The sequence below is a fragment of the Lepisosteus platostomus genome, chromosome 2 (genome assembly GCF_059453375.1).
Source record: "Lepisosteus platostomus isolate fLepPlt1 chromosome 2, fLepPlt1.hap1, whole genome shotgun sequence".
Lineage (NCBI taxonomy): Eukaryota > Metazoa > Chordata > Actinopteri > Semionotiformes > Lepisosteidae > Lepisosteus > Lepisosteus platostomus.
Window position 1 is genome coordinate 19103750 of NC_142612.1, and position 21517 is coordinate 19125266.

Consider the following 21517-nt stretch of genomic DNA (forward strand, 5'->3'; position numbering starts at 1 on the left):
AATTCCAGCCAGTTTAGAACCCTTATTTTATACGGAGAACCATTTGACTTTCTACTTATGTGACTAAATGAGAGTTTACTTACCATGAAATGGATGGAAATACCAATTGTAGACAAATGTAGACTTTTAATTCAATTTTTATCATTATTAAGAAAAGTGATTACAAATTTTGTTTTTTTTCGCACCCTTTCCAAATGTGTTTTTAAAGAGAAAAAGGTTAAAAACAGTGTGACGTTATAATGCTATATGATTGTTACTGTTTAAAAAATTCAGAATTGGATTATTTATTCTCTGTTGTGCTGGCTTTTACCACCTGCTAATTAAAACACATGAAAAATTACCCAGTTTTAGAAAGGAGTACAACTTTGATTTGGGTTTTAACTAGAGTCATTCTTTTTTTGCTTGTTTTTAAGGGTAGATAATCAATGTGATTCCACAATGTGAGAAATAGTTTCTAAAATGACTAATACCAAAACTCTACAGAAAAGTAGGCAAACTGTACGACTGTGTCTGTGATGCAGTTTTCCTTCTGAGGAAAAAACAGGGAAACCAAGTTAATGTTCTTTATTCAGTAGCAGTCAAGGCACGTGAAGGGGCGAGGTTAAAAACAAAGAGTGTACAATTTATTGGGAAGAAAGAGAAGAGGACTAGAGTGCTCTTGAGTGACACTTCAGCACCTAAAAGCTTAAGCAGAGAACTTTTTTTCCTTGAATGAATGGGCTTTTCAGAAAAAGAAAGCACAAGAATGAAATTCAAAGAATGGCTCATCCATCAGCATTGAATAGGCAGAGAAAATCCCAAGGCTGTTGTGAGTCAGGGGGGTTATGGGTGTCTGATTGGACTGCAGGGCAGTGGAGTCTAGAGTTTTCCGCGCAAACATCAATCCTTTTTTTTTCTTGTTCTAAATCCTTTGAACTACATAAGACAATTTCTTTACCTAAAGCTCAGTTTTATAAATTCTCTTAGAACTACTAAAACAACCATGCTATTGAGTACTTCTGCAAAAAATGCAAAACAATTCTGGGATTTTGATTGGATAGGAAAACAGTTTTCTGGAAAAAGCAGATATTACTGCTTTACATCAAAAAACCAAAGAAACTCTTACATTTCCTTACTGCAAATCCATCTGCAACAAACAGATAGCCTAAATATGTTGCGAGTTCTATGGGACAATGCAAGGTTCTTTTGTATCAAGATTATTTTTGCTGAAATGTAATCCTTCTAAAAAAGTGGAAGGGTGCCTACTGTTACATTGTTTTCACAGCTAAAAATAAAATAACAAAAATAACAAGTCATGAGAGTTATAATAAGAAATCTGATAAAGTCATATAGAATTTGGACTTTACTATAGCTCTTAATGACATGATAAACTGACCAAGAGATTGTAGTATTTATCTGAGGTACTCATAGGAGGGAGTTAGATACAGGATCTTAGATACAGTATTTGTTTTCTTAATTTTCTATGTGTTTTATCCATCCATTTTCTAATGAATTAATCCAGTACAGGGTCATGGAGGTGCCAGAGTCTATCCCAGCAAGCAATGGATTCAAACTGGTCCATTGCAGGGCACACACAGACACAGACACAGTCACAGATGTTCACACACTCAACCAGGAGTAAGCCGATTGACCTATGATTATGTCTTTGGACTGTGACTGGAAACTGGAGGGCCTGGAGGAAACCCATGTGAACACAGGGAGAGCATATAAACTCCACACAGATAGCAGCCCAGGTCCATAATTGAACCCAGGGCCCCGGTGATGTGAGACAGCCATGATAACCACTGTGTCATCATGCTGCTCTTTAATTTTGTCTTAAATGTTTAATTTATTTTAAAATAATTATTTTTTCTTTATACTGTCACAGAAAATAATTGGGCTACATCAATATGGTATCAAACAATACTAAATCATTCACAAAACGTTTTCCTGCATCACCAGTAAAGACATTCATGATATTGGACTGCTTTTTTGATTATTTTTAAACAGCACATTTTTACTTTTACTTTTTATGATCTCACTAAGAAGCACTATCATCAATGTATGTGCTGAACATACTGACATTCTTCATATTCTGAAAAAGATGAAGTATGTTCTTTGAAGCAGAATATCCTTCACTCTGAAACAAGGTGCTGTATATAACTTGTATGGAAAACACAAACATGAGCTATGAAAAATTCCTAAGAGAGAATAAATCAACCGAAAGACATGACAGTAAGTACAGAGATGCATTTAAGACTGAAGACTAAGTGCTGGGCTTTCCAAACAGGAGACAACAGGCCCAATTGAGCACAAAAACACAGTTCAAGAGCTTTTATGAAGAAAAGTGGTACAAATATCTATTTAATTTTTCATGTCTAACCAAACACACCTTGCATGTATATTCATTTCCCTGGTGGGCATATGAAAAAAACAGAACAAATGCAAAAAAACATTACATTCCCATCAATGTCAGCCAGGCGTAAAATTTATTTGACATCTTACTCAGAACCTATGGTCATAAAAAATTGACTGGATTATATATAACTGCACTGAGCAGCACTGCAGGCGCATCATCAGTATTGAAAATAGAATGGATCACCGCATTCTCCGTTTCAGAAAACTCCATTGCTATTACAATAGAGCCATCCATCCATTTTCAAATCTGCTTGTCCTGGTGAGGGTCACGGCTATCACAATGGATTTAAACTCAAATTAACTTTATCTAGTATCAGGAAACTATTTACTAATTTAGAGCTAGATGCCTCTAAGCTTTTTGTTGTCTAGGGACTGAAATTGTGGGGATCAGAAACAATGGTGGCTTAACAGAAATAGCAAAGGTGCCATTCGAGTATGAAAAGCAACCTCACACAGTTTGGATGCCTAAATTAGTTTTGCAGATATAACTAAGACACAGAAACCAAGAAACTCTACTTTTAAGTGACAAATGTTCTTTGGAATCGATTCTTCTTGTTTCTTGACATATGCACTGTTCTTCTATATTCATCTCTGAAAATGGAAGAAGAAAAATGTCAGATTAAATTAAGACATAATTGTATAAAGCTCTCTCTACAGAGGTTATGTACTCTCAGACGTATTCCTTTAAGAACCTCCAAAACACACACTACTACCAGAACAACCCCTTCCATACTATATACAAAATTCAGCTGAAAGTTGGAATCTGCCATTGTGCATACACACAAGCTTTTACCTGGATGTTTGTGTTTTAAAGTGCTGCAATAACTTTTTGATTCCTGTTTCTCTGTTGAAGAATAACGGTCATTGTTGGCTGCAGGAGAATGGTGTGGTAGGCCACCACCACGGTTACAAATTGCCATGAATCTTAGTTGGGTGTAAATGTATTAGGTTTGGTGAACATTTCTTATGCCAGTTTGACCTCTTGACCTCTTTAGAATGGCGAGACAGAGTCTTTGAGCTGTGGGAGCACTGAGGCAGGCATCGCACAAAAGCAGTCGGCGAGGCGAAGGCTGAAAAGAAATTCGAGCCACATTCTCAAGAAACACCGGACAACAAAACACTCCTAAATCATCATTGGAAAGTCATTAGAAACCTGGCAAAGAGAGGACCACAGATTGCAAAGAGATAACACAAAACCACCATTTTCCACACACAAAGACACTAATGAACTGGAAGGGTGTGGGTGGGGCTGAGAAACAGATTTCCTGCCCGTAGCTCAAAGCTGTTTTCCAACATTATTTGCAACACTGTTACGATGTGTTAGAATTTTATTCATGTGTTGTTAACCATTGTTGGCGCTCTGAAACATTTTATCTGTCTGACCCTCACCCCTACCATATGTTATAGTAGGGTCTTCTTCCAGAAAGGGTTGTATTGAAGCATCTGCTCACATTGCACTGAGTACTTATATATACTGTATAACATGTATCTGAATGATGTGAACTTCTGTGACAGCATAATGTTCTCCAGTGGGCTGTTTCTGATCTCCCTGTACCTTATCATACCAATATAAAATCAGGGTGACTATAATATTGCATGGGACTTGCCAAGAATTTAAAAACACCTTTAAAAGTTGAGACATGGCGAAATTGTAAAGATGCCTTTAAGAGTTAAGAAATCAATATAAGTTGAGCATTATACCTTTCGCTCTCATGAAAGTTGGTGTTTGAATAAAATCCATCATTACATTTTCTATAATAGACTTTCACATTTAAAAATAGACAATTGATCCATCTATCCATTTTCTAACTGCTTTATCCAATACATGGTCATGGGGAAGTTGGAGCCTATCCCAGCAAGCAATGGGTGCAAGGAGGGATACACCTGAAGACGAACAGGCACACACAGAAAACACAAACATACACACTAGTTGCAATTTTTCCAGAAACCAATTAATTTACCAATAATGTTTTGGAGTCTGGTAGGAAACTGGACTATATGGAGGAAACCCAAGGGAATATGGAGAACATACAAAGTCCACAAAGAAAGCACCCCAGGAATTGAACCCAGGGCTTCAGATCTGCAAGACAAAAAAGCTAATCACTGCATGAATGTGTCACTCTGGACAAATGACATTTAACAAAAATGATACTTAGCAATGCTTGAGAAGCATGTATGCTGCAGGTGCCAGAAGACGAGTTTGCGAAAGGGTTGCGGCTAGCAGTAGCAGCAAGACCAGGTAGCTTGGAGAATGTGGGCAAGCAACTGCTAGGAGACTCGGTCTCCTGCGGACTCTGAATTGCAACGGAAAGTATGGAGCGGTATGCGGTGTGATAGGAGACTGTGCGGGCATGGCGGAGAGGAAAACAAAAATTCCCGATGGGTGTACTGACCCAGAAGGAGTTGCTTGGAGCTACCTGTGTGGACGGTGGAGACGTGGAAGTGGAATAGGAGCCACTTGCGTACAAGTGAGCAGGTTGTTATTTTCTTGGTTTTTGGGTTTCCAGCAATGCCGTATGGACAAGTTACGCCAAAGTCATCATTGTGTTTGTATCGGTCGTCATGGTGACTTGCCCAGCTTGGCGGGAGGTGTGGAATCCATTGTAGTTGCTTTCTGAGCCTGGCTAGGGACACCATGCACGTGAACGGGGAAGCCTGGGTCCGGTGCGGACTGCCTCCTTGCGCTTGCACTCATGGAGAGTATAGCGGGAGAGAGTAGGAAGACAGAGGGAAGAGGGAGGGCTTGAGAATCGGGAGGACTGTTGACATCAGGAGACCTGAAAGAAAAATACTATATCAATGGTATTGTGGGTGCACAGCCTCTGTGTATTGAGTGGTCCTGAATGAACACAATGAAGGTCCCTGCAATGCTGAACGTGAGACATGCCTTTCTGTAACTACACGAGATGCACAGTGCTTGTATGAGAGAGATGAGCTACGGAAAGTCCCAGGTGTGAGACTTTTATACATAGGCGAGTAGAAATGTGTGAGATTAGAATTTAACCTCTCTCCCACATTTCCATCATAACTTTGTTATAATTCTATATGATGAATGTATTTATTTACTGATAAGGCTAAAGTGAATGTTTTCAGTTCAGATGTTTAACTCAATCTTCATGGAAAACATACTGTCTGAAGTAGACAAGCAGACTTCAATTGAAAATGACAGCTTAGTGTCAAAACACAAGGTTGAATTGAAACACATGACTGACAAACCATGACAGGCTATCTATCCCTTCCTTATTTCAGAGTCACGAAATATGGATGAGAGAAGATTGAAGGAGCTCTGAAAATATCAGCTGAAGTGGCTCAACAAAATGTAGGCCTGTACTGCAATGGATAGAGAAAATAATTGTTCCCACAATTTATAATTGTGGTGCACATTATTTGAAGAATAAATATATTGGGAAATAATTTAAAATTCAAATCCAAACCAATTTTACTGCACAAAAGGAACATAATAAACTATTTCAAAGTGTGACTAAATATTTCTGCCAGCTGCTGTAAGTGGAAACAAAAAAAAATATATATACTTTGCCCTGCCAGAACCTTGATAAACAAAGGGATTAATTTGCTCATTTATATTCACTAAGCCCTCGGCTTGTTACCAGGAGGTCCTTATATCTTCATTAAAAAGAAGCAGAAGGCTTTGAGGAGAAATCTGATGCAAATTAAGTGGCATCCCAACCTTTTTTTCCCCATATCAGTGAAACTATGGATTGGATGGGAGGTCGAGTTGGTGATAACTGCGAGTCTCCTTTGCTATGTTGATGCCATACAGAGATGGCATTCCCAAGAGGAGCTACACATACATTAAGCTGCTTGAGCTTTAAAGGAATGCATATGTGATCTTCACTATAATCTCCTAGACTGAAGAATCAGGTACTCCAAATGATCTTAGAACTGAGGCCTGCAGTTTAAATATTAAAGTACATTTTTTCCAGTGTTCATTACTTTAAGGAGAGGTCGAACTGCTCTTCTGCTCTGCGTGCTGTTGAATGTATTAATATGGTGCAGCTAATAGGGACTCTGCTGATGGCAGACGCTTAAAAATATCTTAGTTTATAAATGATAAATTGGAGCTGAGAAGTGCACAGGTTTTCCTTGCAGATGCAGAAGGTGATCACATTATTTTCAGGTATAGGGATTCTCCATGTTTTGTTTAAGAAAAACATTATTAGCACTATACATGTTTTGCATTACCAACGAAAAAGTTTAATTTTTTGCCCACTTTTGGACTCCCCTAAGTTCAGTAGCCATTTATTATATTAAAATCATTTGGTATATTAAGGCAAGCAAACCAAATGATTATTTGGCTTCTTCCGTATTTAGGCTTTCTCTTTTCATGGTAGATTGCAATATCCTTCTGCCAATAATTTACAAATATTTTCCCATCTACTGTCTTATTAGATCAGTATATTGGTTATTTCTGATCTGCTGTCTTACAATCCATATGATCTGCAATGAAATTCAAGATGTGGTGCACTCGATTCTTTTCCAAAACAGAACATAACATTGAAGATTGTCACGCCCTCTGCAGCCAGAGGGTGCTCCTACTCTGTCCTGTCCCTAGTTTCCTGTGCTTTGCTGTCCTTCCGGTGTCTCTCTGTCTGGGGCTATATATTTCCGGGTCACACATTCCCCTTTGCTCAGCATTGACGTTCGGATGTCCTGAAACCCGCCTAGCACCAGGTCGCCCCATGTCCACTGCCTGAGGGCATAGGTTTCTATACAGTTTTTCCTGAACTGCTGAGCCCAGGCTAACCCCCATCCCACCGCTACACATAGGGGTATTTTTCTGCTCTCCTGCCATTCCACGGTTCATCCCTTCTGACATCCGTGACAAAGATAGTCTGGCAGTGACAATTGCTATTGACAAAGGGGAAATTTAGATGGTGGCGTCGATGAAAGGGCATGCACTGGTCATAGGAGCAGGATGTTTTGCCTACATTCCACTTTAATCTTGCACAATTCAACCTTGTGTGCTGGTTGCTGGTGCAAGATGGCCATCACATTCACCTGAGGGAGTGTTGCACTTCAGTGATGGAGGGTATGAGTCCCCGTATTCCTATTTGGTTTCGGGTTGCTTATAGGATGTAAAGTGCTGAACAAGGTAAAGAATGCTAATAGCAATGGGGAATACAAATACAAAGAAATACTTTATTAGATATATTAGTATATATATATGTTATATATTGGTAGCACTGTGTATGATGTACTGTATCCCATAAAAAAACTCAAGATCAGTAAACCTTCCACTTAAGACAGTTACACTGTCATAATCTTACTTGTTCTTCTCACAAATGTTCAGCATGTTATTCTTTACTAGTTTTTTTGTAGTTGTTCAGCCTCCATCTCTCATTGTTGTACAAACCCAACACTCCCAGGTGAGCGTGTCCACTGCAGCGTCTCTCTCCTGTACTTTGGGACTTGTGCCATTGCTCTGTTCTATACCAAGAAACTTGTACTGTATGTTGTCTGCTGGGAAAACAGATACGCTTGTCTTCCCTTAAGCATGGTTCAAGCTGAACTCTAATTATATGACAGTGATACAAGATATATTTCTGAGATTAAATTCAACTTATCTTAGTGATACCTTCATTATCTGTGGCTGCTTCTCTAAATTTTCCCTCATGTTACTATATGTATCTATAGTATTATAGTGTATCTATAGTATCTATCGTACTATCTGTTATAGTACAAATTTCAAGTACTACACTCCACAAGGTCAATGTGTGTGAAGACAGTTCATGACCTTATCACATTTATTGTGTTCAAGACTACAATGTTTGCAACAGACTGAACCCTGGCTATTTTCCTATACTGTATAATATGCCCTTAGTAATATAACCTCTTAGTAAACTCCTTTCAAGTAGCCAGGCAAAAAAAGACATTGTTGCAGTATACAATGAATGATTATTGTTCATCTTCCAGCCTGTGAGCTCTCAGAATTACTCCTGCACGTCATACAGAATTTGATAAAAGCATCACAACCAATTCTGATAACCCTAATTTACCTCAATGAGGATGGATCCTGAAATAAAAAAAGATCAAACAGTGTACTGTCAGTGCATTTCTTAAATTACAGAATGCTTTCATTTTATTTTAGTTGGTGATGATTAAAGTTAAAAAGTGTGATGATCATAGCATCACTGCTCAAAATGTGCAAGAATACCACAGATGCATTGACTAGGTCCAGCCTTACCTAGCTTGAGAGATGTGCCAGGATCATCTGTGCCAGCTATGAGCTGGTTACTTGTACAAGGTGGTATCACATCCTATGGATATTGAAGATCCAGTAAACAGGAGGACACAACAAATCATTCTTAATTGCTTACAATTATCTACTGTATGTTTAGTGCTACATTTGCATTACAGTCATACTATACTCTAATACCAGTAAAAAAAAAGTTTTCTTTCTTATATTAATGCTACATTGCACATTCATGAGAGTGGTTCGTTTTCCTGAGGGAACTATGGACAAGAAAGTCAGTGGTCAGTGAAATGAGGCTGTAATTGAGAGATCATCCTGTAAAATGTAGAATCAAGCCCCCCTCATAGTCATCTCTGTTCAATGTTAAAGGGAGTGAACTGTAGTTGTATTAGCCTTTCAACATGGGACTTTCCTTTGCAACTTCTAACATACCTGGTCTGTGAACCTATACTTTAGCAGCAATATATAGTAATGTGGTCATTGAAATAGGATAGAAAACCCTAAATTATGTTTTACTAGTGCCTTGTACAATTACTATGTAAGAAGGAGAGTTTTTTGTGAGTTTTTCATGAGGAATGTTTTCAGGAGCTTTCTGGAAATCTAAGTGCCTACATGTTATGTTTACATCACTTACTACTGTTTTCTGTTCAATGAACTCTCACAAGTTTGTAAGCCAAGACTTCTATTTTTAAAACCATGTTGAATATCCCTTAGAATTTCCTTTGCATAGTCTTACATGTAACAGAGTAGAATGTATTGGTATGCAATTATTATTATTGTTTGACACTACATTAGTAGTTTTCCAGGCACTATGAATTACTCTTGTCTTGACTGGCTGAACAAAAAAGTGTTAATAAAGGGTGATAAAATGCCTATCTCTCATTTCTTAATTGCATTTACTAAAGAGCTTTCTTTTTCTGTATATTTTTCTTAATTGAGATATTAAAGTATTTGACCGATCATTTTCTATCCTTTGGGTTGTTTACTGCTGGGATGAATCTGTCCTGTTCTTCAAACAAAAAAACCTTTAAACTGTTGACATACTTTCTCTATTGATTCTATATCTACCCTGTCCTGTTTTATATCTCTGTATTAGGCTCAAAACCTATTTTGCTTGACGTGTATAAGGTTTTATGTAAATCTCAAGTCACGTGGTTTAAGCAGCCCTAGGGAGTGCCTTTGGGTGATTGGCATCTTTCCCTGCTTTTAAAACAGTGAAAAGTGAACTGCTTGAATTAAACTCCTGTGGGAAGCAGGATAAAGCTTTATTAGTTGCTATACCTCTTTTAATATTGCCTGTCACAATGTAGAGCTCTGCATTCTGTTTGAGAGATACAAATCAAAAACACCTTCTGCCAGTAACATCCCCACTTTCTGACATGGAAATTAGTTTTCCATCTCACTTGATCTCGTCTGCTTAAATACCTCTAAGCATAATGCAGCATTGTCTGGGCTGTTAACAAATTTCCCCCTGACAACTGTTCAATTATTAAATGGGTGGCAGAGAGTAAAGGCTTAGTTGATTTGGCAAATAGACATTAACATTCTTGCTGAAAGATTATCTGATTAATTTTATGCCCAACAAAATGTTCTAATCCATTTACCAAATTATCCAAAAGCAAGCGCCAGTCACTAATTACTTTCAGGTGAAGGACTTGACAGAATCTGGAAATCTGTACACTGACATCACTCAGTTTACTGATATGAGAGATTCAAAATTCCTGCTTCTGATACCAAATGAATAAATGTCTGCTTTTGAAAATCACAGAAAGCGTGCACTCTATTTGGTTTACATCTGTAGTGATGCAAGCTTTAGTGTTTGTTTGTCAACTGATTCCATTGTTTAAATGAAGGAATAATTGTTTCATGTGCTACTATCCATAGAAAACGTGTCCTGCCAACAACAACTAAATCTGTCTTTCATGGTTATGTTTATGACTATTGATTAGAATGTAAAATAAGAACAAATGAACAAACCATTGATGGTCACAGAATTCTCAGAACTGCCTCAAGAAAGCTGGGTTAGCTACAGAAGAACTTACAACAGAGTATGAATGAAAGTTTTTAAACTGAGATAATTAATTAGGTTTCTAGGATTCCACTTCTTGAGGAACTTAAGAAGACCAACCTCTTAAGAACTCCACAAAGCCTCTTTTATCCATTCTTGTTCCCTTAAAGCATTGAGATGTGATTCATTTTTACTTAGAGCTTATTCCCTTCAAAGAACCTTTAGAAATAACTGCTCTTCATAATGGCATTGGGATCTGATTAACCTCTTCCCCCTCTTCACAATTACTTGTGTCCTGAGACTCTTGGTCATACAATAGAAGGCTGTGTTACACACTACACTTGAATCATTTCTTGCCCTGCAGGATTCTGTTTGATTGGGTTCTGTGGGTGCTTTACTTGACTACAGACAGCGGAACGGCAAAACCTTTCAAAATGAATGCACCTCATTTCTGTTCTTTGGTTTTAAAGGCACATGGAAGTGGGACTCTCACGATTCATTCAGTGGTTTGCTGCTCCCCTAATGCTGGGTTGTGATTTCAAGATCTTACAATGGACGGATTTTAATTTTAATGGGATTTCTCTTCTGAATGATGCAATTTATGGTGTTTTTAAATATGTGTAATTTGTGTGTGTTTCATTTGGCAAACAGAAATCAGAAACTGACAACAGAATTTGTTTCTGTTTTTAGAAAAAAATGAACTGGGCTTAGATGTCTTCCGACCATCTAAAATATTTTTAAAAAGCATTATGTTACAGACTCTGAATCAGTTTTGTATCCTGCATCTCCCTGTTTAATTAGTTTTAAAAAGGGGTTCTAAACGTGTACATGAATTGTTCAATTTGCAAAAAAGTAACACACTACCTAGAAAGATGGTCCAGGTCTTGGGGCAATGTCTGTTGTGAATCAGAGCAGAAGAAAGGTTTGGAAATTTGAGTCTACAGTAATTAATTGTGAATGTAAGACATCAAAAATGATTATTACAGATGTTTGAAAAACCTCTTAAATAACACATTTTTCCATAATTCAAAAGTATGTACAAAATAATGTAGGTTTTAAAGACAGGAAGCATCTGTCAATTGAATTAATAAATCTTAGCTGTTTTACTGACCAGCTCTTTTTTTCTAATGCCAATTTATCAAATTAATTCTACGGCTTTAATGAATCGGCTTCTAGTACTTTAATTAAGATAACCTGCACTAATCCCAGTCTACATGCTTATATTATACAAGGTATTTTTAATGTTCAGTTTTCATCTAATTAGGGAATGACTTATAATTATGCTGGCTAAATAATAGCTCACCAGCAGGGACTGTTAATTTTAAGCCTTTTACTTGAAAATTAATGGATGGAGAGGGAATGAGGAAGGGGCTCATTTTAAAGCCCCAAAAGGGCTGGTTCTAAGAGGAAACACAAAGCAAACAAAGAAATAGCCACAGAAGAATTAAAAACACTTCTTCTTCAACGATGGGTTTACCTATGTTGCATGCTTTCTAAAGCACAAGGATCTGTTTAATATCTGACATCTCAGCTCAGCTGACTGCACTCTGCATTTGCAATGCAAAAGAAAGGGGCAGCGTGACTATGGAGCCGCCAGTTTGAGATAAAGACTCAAATTGTTGCACCATGTAGTGCCATTGAAAAGAACACATTAATCCAGTATCGATTAACTATTTTGATGGTTGTGTTGACAAACCTAGGAATGGGCTTCTATTTAATTCTTTAGACGAAATAAAACGAGGAAAGTAGGTCATAACTTGATTGCAGCAATATTCTGTTCTTTGCGGCACATCAGTTGGCCACAGTTTCATACGACAAAATCCGCAGCTACGCCCGAGATACTTTAGTAGTTGTGCCATATTACATTAATTGTTTATCCACTTGCCTTTAATAATAACTTACACACTACCTAAAACACCATAGAAAAGGGACTAGCGAAAAAGCCACAGCAAAAAGCTGCTCTTTTTCTCACTACTGCCACCATGTGGTGGAATTTAGGATTGCTTTCGCCGAGATCCCGCCACCAATCTGCTTTTAAACGTGGTATTTTACCTTTCCTTGCTCGCTGCATGCGTCATCAGCGCTACCAGATTTCTTCAGTTTCGGTTTCTCTATAATACATTTTATTTCTTCACATTGTTGTGGTCATCCTGCTTTGACCTGTTGTTTTATTTATCTGGACTGATATTTTGAAACAATTCCTAATACGTTTTAAACAATATTATGTTTTTTTTCAAAGCCTGAAATTGCTGTCATAAAACTCCCCAGAAAAAAGACGGATGTGACAAAAGATCCATCTCATCCATCCATCACATTGTTGTGATAAAACAATTAATCTAGTTAGTGAATCGCTTCAAACTAAGTTTTACTCAGTGCTCTGTAATGCCTGCTTTCCTTTAAAAATACTCTATAAAACAGTTTAATTTTTACATTCACTTCAAGTTTTTCTAATAAAATGCTAATATACACATACCTATTTGGTTGCCACACTTCACACCTAGTGGGTCAATATTATTTTACAGATATGAAAAGCTGTTAGGGATGTTTAAATATAAATAATTCTAGACAATACTGATCTATTTTTCAGATTCTGCATATAATGGTGCATCAGTCTACAAGAGAAAGTGTATATAATCTGATAATAAGAGTTATGACCTTCAATAATAGCCACATTAGACATTCTTGCATATTTAAAACATTATGCAGTCTAATCCCGTATCTAATGTATCTAACAGGCACTTACGATAAATAATTAGTCTAACAGATTAATGGGTGCCACAGTTTTAAGCTTTATTATTTACCAACAGTGCAGCACAGTGGTGCAGGGGTTACCATTTCTCTCTGGGGTGCTATCTGTTTGGAGTTTGCATGTTCTCATTGTGTTAGAGTGGATTTCCTCCAGGTGCTCCAGTTTTTGACCCACAGTCCGAAGACCTACTGGTAGGTTAATTGACTTCTGGGAATACTGGCCCTGTGCACTATGATGGACTGGTGACCTCTTTTGGTGTGTCCCACCTTGTGCCTATTGTTTGCTGGGATAGGCTTCAGCTCTCCTGCACCCCTCTTTTGCAGTTAGGATATGGATGGATGGATTATTTTAAAATCATACACATAACATCTTTACATACAGTTGGAGACTTAAAGGTTCCCTCTGTTTTAAAAGCTTCATACAAATGGTATTTTATTTGCTTTAAACAAGATGCAGTGCACACTCTATGACCAGCTGCCAAGAATGCTACCTTTTGGAGAAAGGTTTGTCAGCTCTCCCACTGTGCTTCGTCTGTTGTCCCTGCCAGTTGGTCTTTGATGTCCTTAGAGCTGAACCTTTACAATAGGAGTGGTCATGCTGAGATGGTTCAGAAGTATAAAGCACTCAGTGCAGTCATGCATCATAGAGGAAAATGTTTCCTATTGGTTCGATGTTGAAAGCTTTCATGTTAACAGATAAGAATCAAGAGGAAGTAAATGTTAGATATGGAGGCCAAAAGTAAAATATGTGGCGCAACAAATTTAAAAGGCTAATGGACAGAGAAAAAAATCAACCCATTGTAAAAGAACAAAACCTGATAAAACACCAACAACTACAAAACATGTGTCTGCAGTATTCAACAAACATACATTCATCAATGCTCATCAGTTAGTGAACTAAGCATAAGAATATATTAATTTGATAAAGGTGTCAATCATTAAACAATCAAGGTTTTATTGTGTTACTGCTGAACATTGTTGTGTTTAGACAATCACAACTGTGCAACATGCAAACTCTTCTTGGTCTCACTGACATGCCATAGTGTAATAATTAACGCTGTGTCATGTGATATTTCTGTTACTGACCTGCAGACTCCCTCACACGAGTACTTGTGTTTTTTACAGCCAGTTTGGAATTTTGTTTGATGACCTTCCAATGGTGTGATTCATATGAACGTACATTATTTTATTCCTTGTTCTGTAGCAAACATATTGAAGTATTGGCAATGATAATAATAATAATGATGATGATGATCACAGAATTCAAGCAATAATCCTCCATTTTTTTTCTTTGCTTCTCATGTTTGACCTATATCTATTCATTTATCACTTTATGTAAAGCATACAGCTAACCATTTCCTAACTTCTTTATCCAATACATTGTCACAGCGTAGCCAGAGCTCCCAGCAACCAACAGGCACAAGGCAGGACATACCTCATCACAGGACACACACAGACACACACACTCACACCAGGGACAATTTTCCCCAGGAACTGAACACAGGGCCTCAGCAGCAATACTAACCACTGTGCCCAAGGTATCCATTGTGCATTTTATATTATTACCTAGAACTCCGTTTTCTGGATATGGAATTATAACCATGTGTCTCTGTGGGCAGATTGCCTGTTTTAGTTGATGTACCCCCCCTTATGAATTATATACAAAATAAATGCATTTCTCATGAATTCTCAGGCTTTTCCCACATTTTGGGAAACAGGCGCCGTCCTTCGGATGAGACGTAAAACCTGACTGGGATTTGAACCGGCAACCTTCCAGCCACAGGTGCAGATCCTGAGCCACAGAGCCACTGCTCCCCCCCCTCCCTTAAGATAAGATAAGATAATCAAGGTTTTCTGAGATTTTCGAAGTTCTGCAGCAAAACCAGATGCTCAGTTATGGAAAACATTTTCCAAAATAAAAAAGCCTTCAATAGGAAATGACAAAATGGTGCCCTGAGAGCATATTTTTGACTGTTTCTAACATGTTTGACTACTATGCCATGACGTGCTTAAGTGTAGATGGTGTCATACAGAACTGCAGTATTACAGGATATTTTACAACATAAAAGAGGTCTACAGCCTTGAGACCATCATCCCTTGGAGCTCTTGAAAAGGCTAAGCTTCTGATATAGAAAAGACAACACATTCCCCAGATATCCATCAAAGTTAATAGCCAGGATTAAAAACCTCTCATAGGTATATCTGCTCTCACAAAGATACTCATCCAGTATTGAAAGTATTTGCCTATCAGTTCTACACTCTCTTTTAACTGACATTTTCCTTTCACTTCAGCTTTTGTGAACCTAAGACTTTCATTGAGAAGAGTACAAAACAATGTTGAAAGCATTTGATTACCAATATGATTTAAAACCTATACTGTACATACTTACACATTAGGAACAAGTAATAGGTTTATTTCATGCTGAGAGGAGAAGAAAGAAAACACAACGTTTCGGCTGTGGAGCCTTCTTCGGGTGTGCTGACGCAGCTACCCATCTGACCTACATACTTACAAATTGTTGCTTTCAAGTAAGCAGTAACTAAAAATGTTTAAATGAAAAATATAACCTGACTCAAAAATGCTTAAATGCACAAGGAGTTGGGGCAGAGCAGTGGTTCTGTGGCTAAGGATCTGCACCTGTGGCTAGAAGGTTGCCGGATCAAATCCCACAGCCGGCAGAGGAATCCTACTCTGTTGGGCTCCTGAGCAAGGCCCTTAACCCCAACTGCTCCAGGGGTGCTGTACAATAGCAGACCCTGCACTCTGACCCCAAGCTCTCTCCCTGTCTGTGTGTCTCATGGAGAGCAAGCTGGGGTATGCAAAAAGATAATTCCTAATGCAAGAAATTGTAAAGGGTTAATAAAGTAATGTTATAAATGACAGGACTTTGGATGGGATGGGATAGAGCAACAGAGCATTGCAACACCCTGAAGTAGCTGGAAGTTGGAGACAAGACACTCTGTCAAAGTATGAAAAATAGTTTTAGTAATCTGGCTGAGATCAAATTCATCTCTTATGAATGGCACAGATAATCTAAAATCAGTCTAAGGATTTTGTAGTGGTTTTAGGAATGAAAGATAAAGATCAATGTTCAACCCAAAAGGTTCCTTATTTTTTCATACAGGTAAGAACACTATTATGCTTTGCTCAATGCTGTTTATTTTTTGTATTGCCTTTTTATTTTAGATTAACCGATTCTTGGATGCAAAACCTGCACTCCTTTGAATTTGCAAGTAAACGATTCTCATGAGATTTGATGGATACATTACAGATTGCGAATGGAAGCACTGATCTTGACAAAAATAGGCAAACAATTCTTCTTTAAGGATCAAAACAATCAAACCATCCTACAAAACAACCACTTTGGCAATTCAGTCTTTTCCTCAGACTATTCTGGAGGATTAAGCTGCCCCTATGATCTTGTGCTGGACTAGAATGTCGGGGCCACTGCATTCCAGGGTGTGTGAGCTCTGGATCAGCTGTGGCTTTGTTTCAGAATGCACTAGAACCCTAATACTCCCGTCTCTTATACTCCAGCCCAGAACCATAGGACTGCAGTAAGCATCCTCAACAGCTGACTGCTGTGCCTAAATACACTACTCACTATTTGCATGTTTTTTTTGTTCTCACTACTTCATATTTATTTTTCCACAACATATGTATTGCTCTTGTTGTCTACATTGTGTGGTGTTGTCTGTTGTACTGTGTATGTTCCGAGAGATCAGTGTGATTAAGAATTCCAATGTACGTGTACATACAGTATGGCAATAAACTACTCCACTACTCTACAATATCACTTACTACCAAACTGGCAATCAAGCTACACTCAGTAAGTCAAATTTGCTATAATTTATACGTGTGTGTATATTTTAAACATTTTTACATAAATAGTTAGTTATTAATGATAAACACTTATTAAGCATTATAACCAAATTACATATTAAGCAGCAGGGTATCTTCTAGGCTGACTAACACCTTTTGTGATTCAGCATTTCACTTACAGCTCAGCAATGAAGTTTAATAAAACATCTCCTCTGTGGAAGCTGACAGGCTCCCCAAACCCCTGACAACCAATTAAGTATCATCACATGAAAAAGGAACAAATCTGTGTCACTATCGATACTTACATAACTTTTTTTAATTTCACATTTCTTTTAACATATATTATCGTTAGATATCCCTGCTATCACCTTCTATGATGACCTGCTGACAGAAGACAGCTGTTCAGTATTCGTTTTTCTGTTTTACACACTCAATAACCAGCAGCTTGATGGGGGTACTGAACTGCCTGAACTGCCTGCAGCTCTATCCCTCGCAGGACACTACTGGTGTCGCTTCAACGCGGTCCGTCACACGGAATTCTCCAGCAAAAGTCCAGTCGTAAAAATGGGACAACAGCTTGTCACTGGAAGTGAGAAACTGTTTGCAGCTGATGTTGTGGATAAAGATCTAGCTTAATAAAAACATTAAAGAAGGAAAAGAAGGAAAGAGTAAAGAGAAACCTCAGGCTGAGTAGAAAAAAAAAATTGGACTGTGCCTAAAGATGGCTCCATGGTAGGATTTGCTGAGCTCCAGTTTAGAAGCCTGATGCCTGTTCCAATACGTTATGTCTTTGCTGTGGAGCAGGGCTGGGAGAGAAGGTCCCCGAGTGTCACCACTTTCTACTGCCTTACATTAAACATCAACCTGTTCAATCTAGGTTACTTCACTTAACATAACATTTATTATCTAAGGTGACTCCAAAGTGATAGTCAGTACTCTTCAATTGTTTAATATCCTGCTGCATTTCATTTTCTGAATTCAAGAACCAGATTCTGTCATTTCAATGCACATCTTCTGTAATAGTGACAGGGACGCTATACTGCAAAAAGGCACCATCCCGCAGATGAGACATAAACCGAGGCCCTGACTGTGGTCATGTTTCTAGAAAAGAGCAGGGGTGTAACCCTGGCATTCTGGCCAGATTTCTCCCTGGCCTTTACCAGTACTGGCATCCTAAGCATCCACATCTATGAATTGGCTTCATTACTCTGTTCTCCTCCCCACTGATAGCCGAATCGCTTTGAGTAGAGTGTCCAGACAAAAACACTATATACGTTAATTAATATTAATACAAGTTAATTTAATTATTAAAAACAATTATCCATTCTTCAAGGAATCTACACGTCATTTTAACCAACCCCCCTTCACTCTAAATTGGCCTCAATTAACAGCTATCTGTTAGTTGGCGAGATAGTAAGGCCACATGCTGGAATAATGGCCCCCTGTGCCTGACATACCACAGACAATTCAAAGAAATTGATTGGCACGACTGACGAGTTACAATGTTGTCAAATCAGATGCAATTAACACAGCATTTACAGACATTTATAGTACAAACAAATCATTGGACATTTACATGCATCACATATAACATTAATAAGAGAAAAACTCCCTCTGAATTCCTTAGGCTGTGACAGGACGTCACACACTGGGCTGCAACTCTATTGAGTTTCCACCCCCTCCCCCTGTAGGATTAGAAGCTGTTCTGAGTGTGCCTCTTTCCTCTTTCTAACACCTATGGTAAAACTGGCAGGCTCCAGACAACTGGTTTACTTAAGATAAGAAACCTTTTTTTTCAGTTCTTGAGTGGACAGCCATCACCAGTTCAATATTCTCCACATCAACCAGAAGAATGTTTTAGCCTGTTTCCAGTGTTTGCAGCAGGACAAAACACAATACAGGCTGTCATGAGAATCTGACCACGAAGTTAGACATCACTTAACTATTTCCCAAACAAAGATAACTTCAGGAGGAGGAGGAAAAGGAACCTTACGACATTAGCAAAAGGAATTTTTGGGATGCTATCAGGGCGTTTAGATTTGTCAGTAAGAACACAAGACAAACAGTACATCACTGATCAAGGACTGAGAATCGGGAAACAGTTGAATAAAGCAAATGTCGAAGAGAAGTATGGGCTATAAAGCACTATAGCTGAATAAGAGTGTACGCAAATAATATAACATTAAATGGAAACATCATTTTGTGTAGTACTCTTTTTTGTTGGTAATATATTACTCAATTTAAATCCATTTCTTAGAGAACATAGAGTATTTCACTATTACCTATAACAAAATAATGTTTCGGGCCTATTACTTATATGTTTTATTTTGTTCAAACAATTACATATTGATTTACTGATATAAATATGTGGATTGGCATTTAAAATAATAATGAATAATGAAATAAATCGACTAAACCTGAAACCAGCATCCCAAAGTTATTGGTTCTTTTTACTCTGAAACTCTTTTTACTCATATTCATCCCAGAGAAGTTAAGAACAATCCCCTCCCGGTTTGCTCTGTTCTTTTTGTAGCTCTAGAGCTGGATCAAAGTGAAAGGTGACCTACTGGTGATACTCCAGAGATGGAGCCCACAGAGACAGAGTAAGAGGTGGTATACTTCCTGGAATGAAATGGAAGTAAAAATAATTCCTGGGTATGCTTCAGAGATATTGTTTAGAAAAGTTTTTATTGTGTAGGAAATTGTTTATTTGTTTAGAAACATTATTACACAGGCAAGATACAACAAGGATTACCAAGAAATGAGTAAAGTCTGCTATTTGTAATAAAACAATTAAGTACAGTGAAATTAATTGATTTTCCTAACTAAATAATTAATTTCTAACATTGATGAAGGCCCTTTTAAAAATTATCACGAGTAGCTGCAAAACCGACAAATACCACGTACTTCCTGCAGGTGGCGTGCTCTCCTGATTTATGGCCGCACAACTAAACAAGATTTTACTAGATTTATGACAATATAAACTCTTTCAACATTAAAGTCCTAAATCATTAACATATTTAAACAGCCCTGATGTTTAAAAGGAAAACAAATACACATTGGATTATTTATAGAAAAAATACATAAAGGATAGATCGTAATTATGCCATTTTGTGTTAGATGATCTGTTTGTGCCTCTTTTCTAAAATTCTCACCAACACATATACATTCAGAAACCGATCTAATCGTTGAACTGTTTGAGAATAGTCTTTAAAGTATTTTGTCTTGTCAGTGCCCAACTAAATCCGTATTTGTTAAATTTGTTTATTAATTTTCATCTTATATTCTGATAGCTTTTCTCAAAAGAAGACATCTGAAATGAATATCGATATTATTAAGACGGATAATGTAATGTTTGTGTTGTTTATGAAGGTTTGAAATAACTACTTCACACTGTCTTAAGACTTAGGATGATTTAATGGAAATGGCTTGAATTCAGACATGTCCCATTAGTCAAAAGAATCTACAGTTTATTACATTATATAACAAAACCAGCTGATACTTGAAAGACTTCACAGCTATTTTTTCCTCTTTTCGTAATTACAATTCTTTGTTTAACAATGAGATATGTTGAATTCTTGTTCACATGAAAATAAAAAATGTTATTGTTTAAATATTCAATATGTACTTTTCATTATAAACATTTCCTTTTTAGATATTCATTGTAAACATTTAAGTACTTGGCTTCATTGTCACTTAACTTTATGCTTTTAAAAATTCAAAAAGGCACCCTGAGAGGTGATAGAAATGTGGCGTAAATGGCATTTAAAACTTGGGTTCTGCAAGAGTTTAAAAAACCACTACCTGGTACAAAGAGAACTTGTCCTCTGAAAGGTTAATAAATCTGCACAGGTCCACAAAACATGTTTTTCTACATCAAAAAAAAAATCCAAGAACTGTTCAAACACAAGTAGCTCCATGGTCTCCCTAAGATACCCTGCACACTACACAGCTTTTTCAGGACCTCATAGCAAAAAGGAGAAATTTAATTTTATTGTTGAGGCAAATGCTCCTGTGCTATATCAGTGAAAACCTCTGATTAATTATGGGAAAGATCTTCTCTGAAAAAGCACAATAGGAAAGATGCAGTGGGCATTGTGTGATGGCTCAGTTTCTTTCGATATGGTGATGTTCCAATACAAATCTTATGCTCACTGTGTTGCTGCATCTTCCTACATCAATTCCTTCTTACTTTCAGCACTCTCAGGCACCTCAAAGATAACCTTTTCTAACTCTCATCTGAATTCATACTCGATTGTTCTTTTATCAAGCAAATCAATTGAGAACTAATGACCATATAGTTTACCAAGCACATTCATGCATTCAT

The 21517-nt window shown here is 37.5% G+C and overlaps 1 long non-coding RNA gene across 2 annotated transcripts in view; it reads right to left on the reverse strand.

Annotated features, from left to right (window-relative positions):
* Nucleotides 1-287: 287 nt before the first annotated feature.
* Nucleotides 288-21517, reverse strand: part of LOC148676119 (uncharacterized) — a 33499-nt gene continuing 12269 nt past the window's right edge. The window contains exons 2-3 of one of the 2 annotated variants that reach the window (XR_015925951.1): nucleotides 4791-5174; nucleotides 288-2988 (exon numbers count right to left, since the gene is read on the reverse strand). This is a non-coding gene — a long non-coding RNA (uncharacterized LOC148676119). Of the gene's footprint in view, nucleotides 2989-4358; nucleotides 5175-21517 lie in introns of both variants that reach the window. The other variant, XR_015925948.1, reaches the window with a different exon arrangement.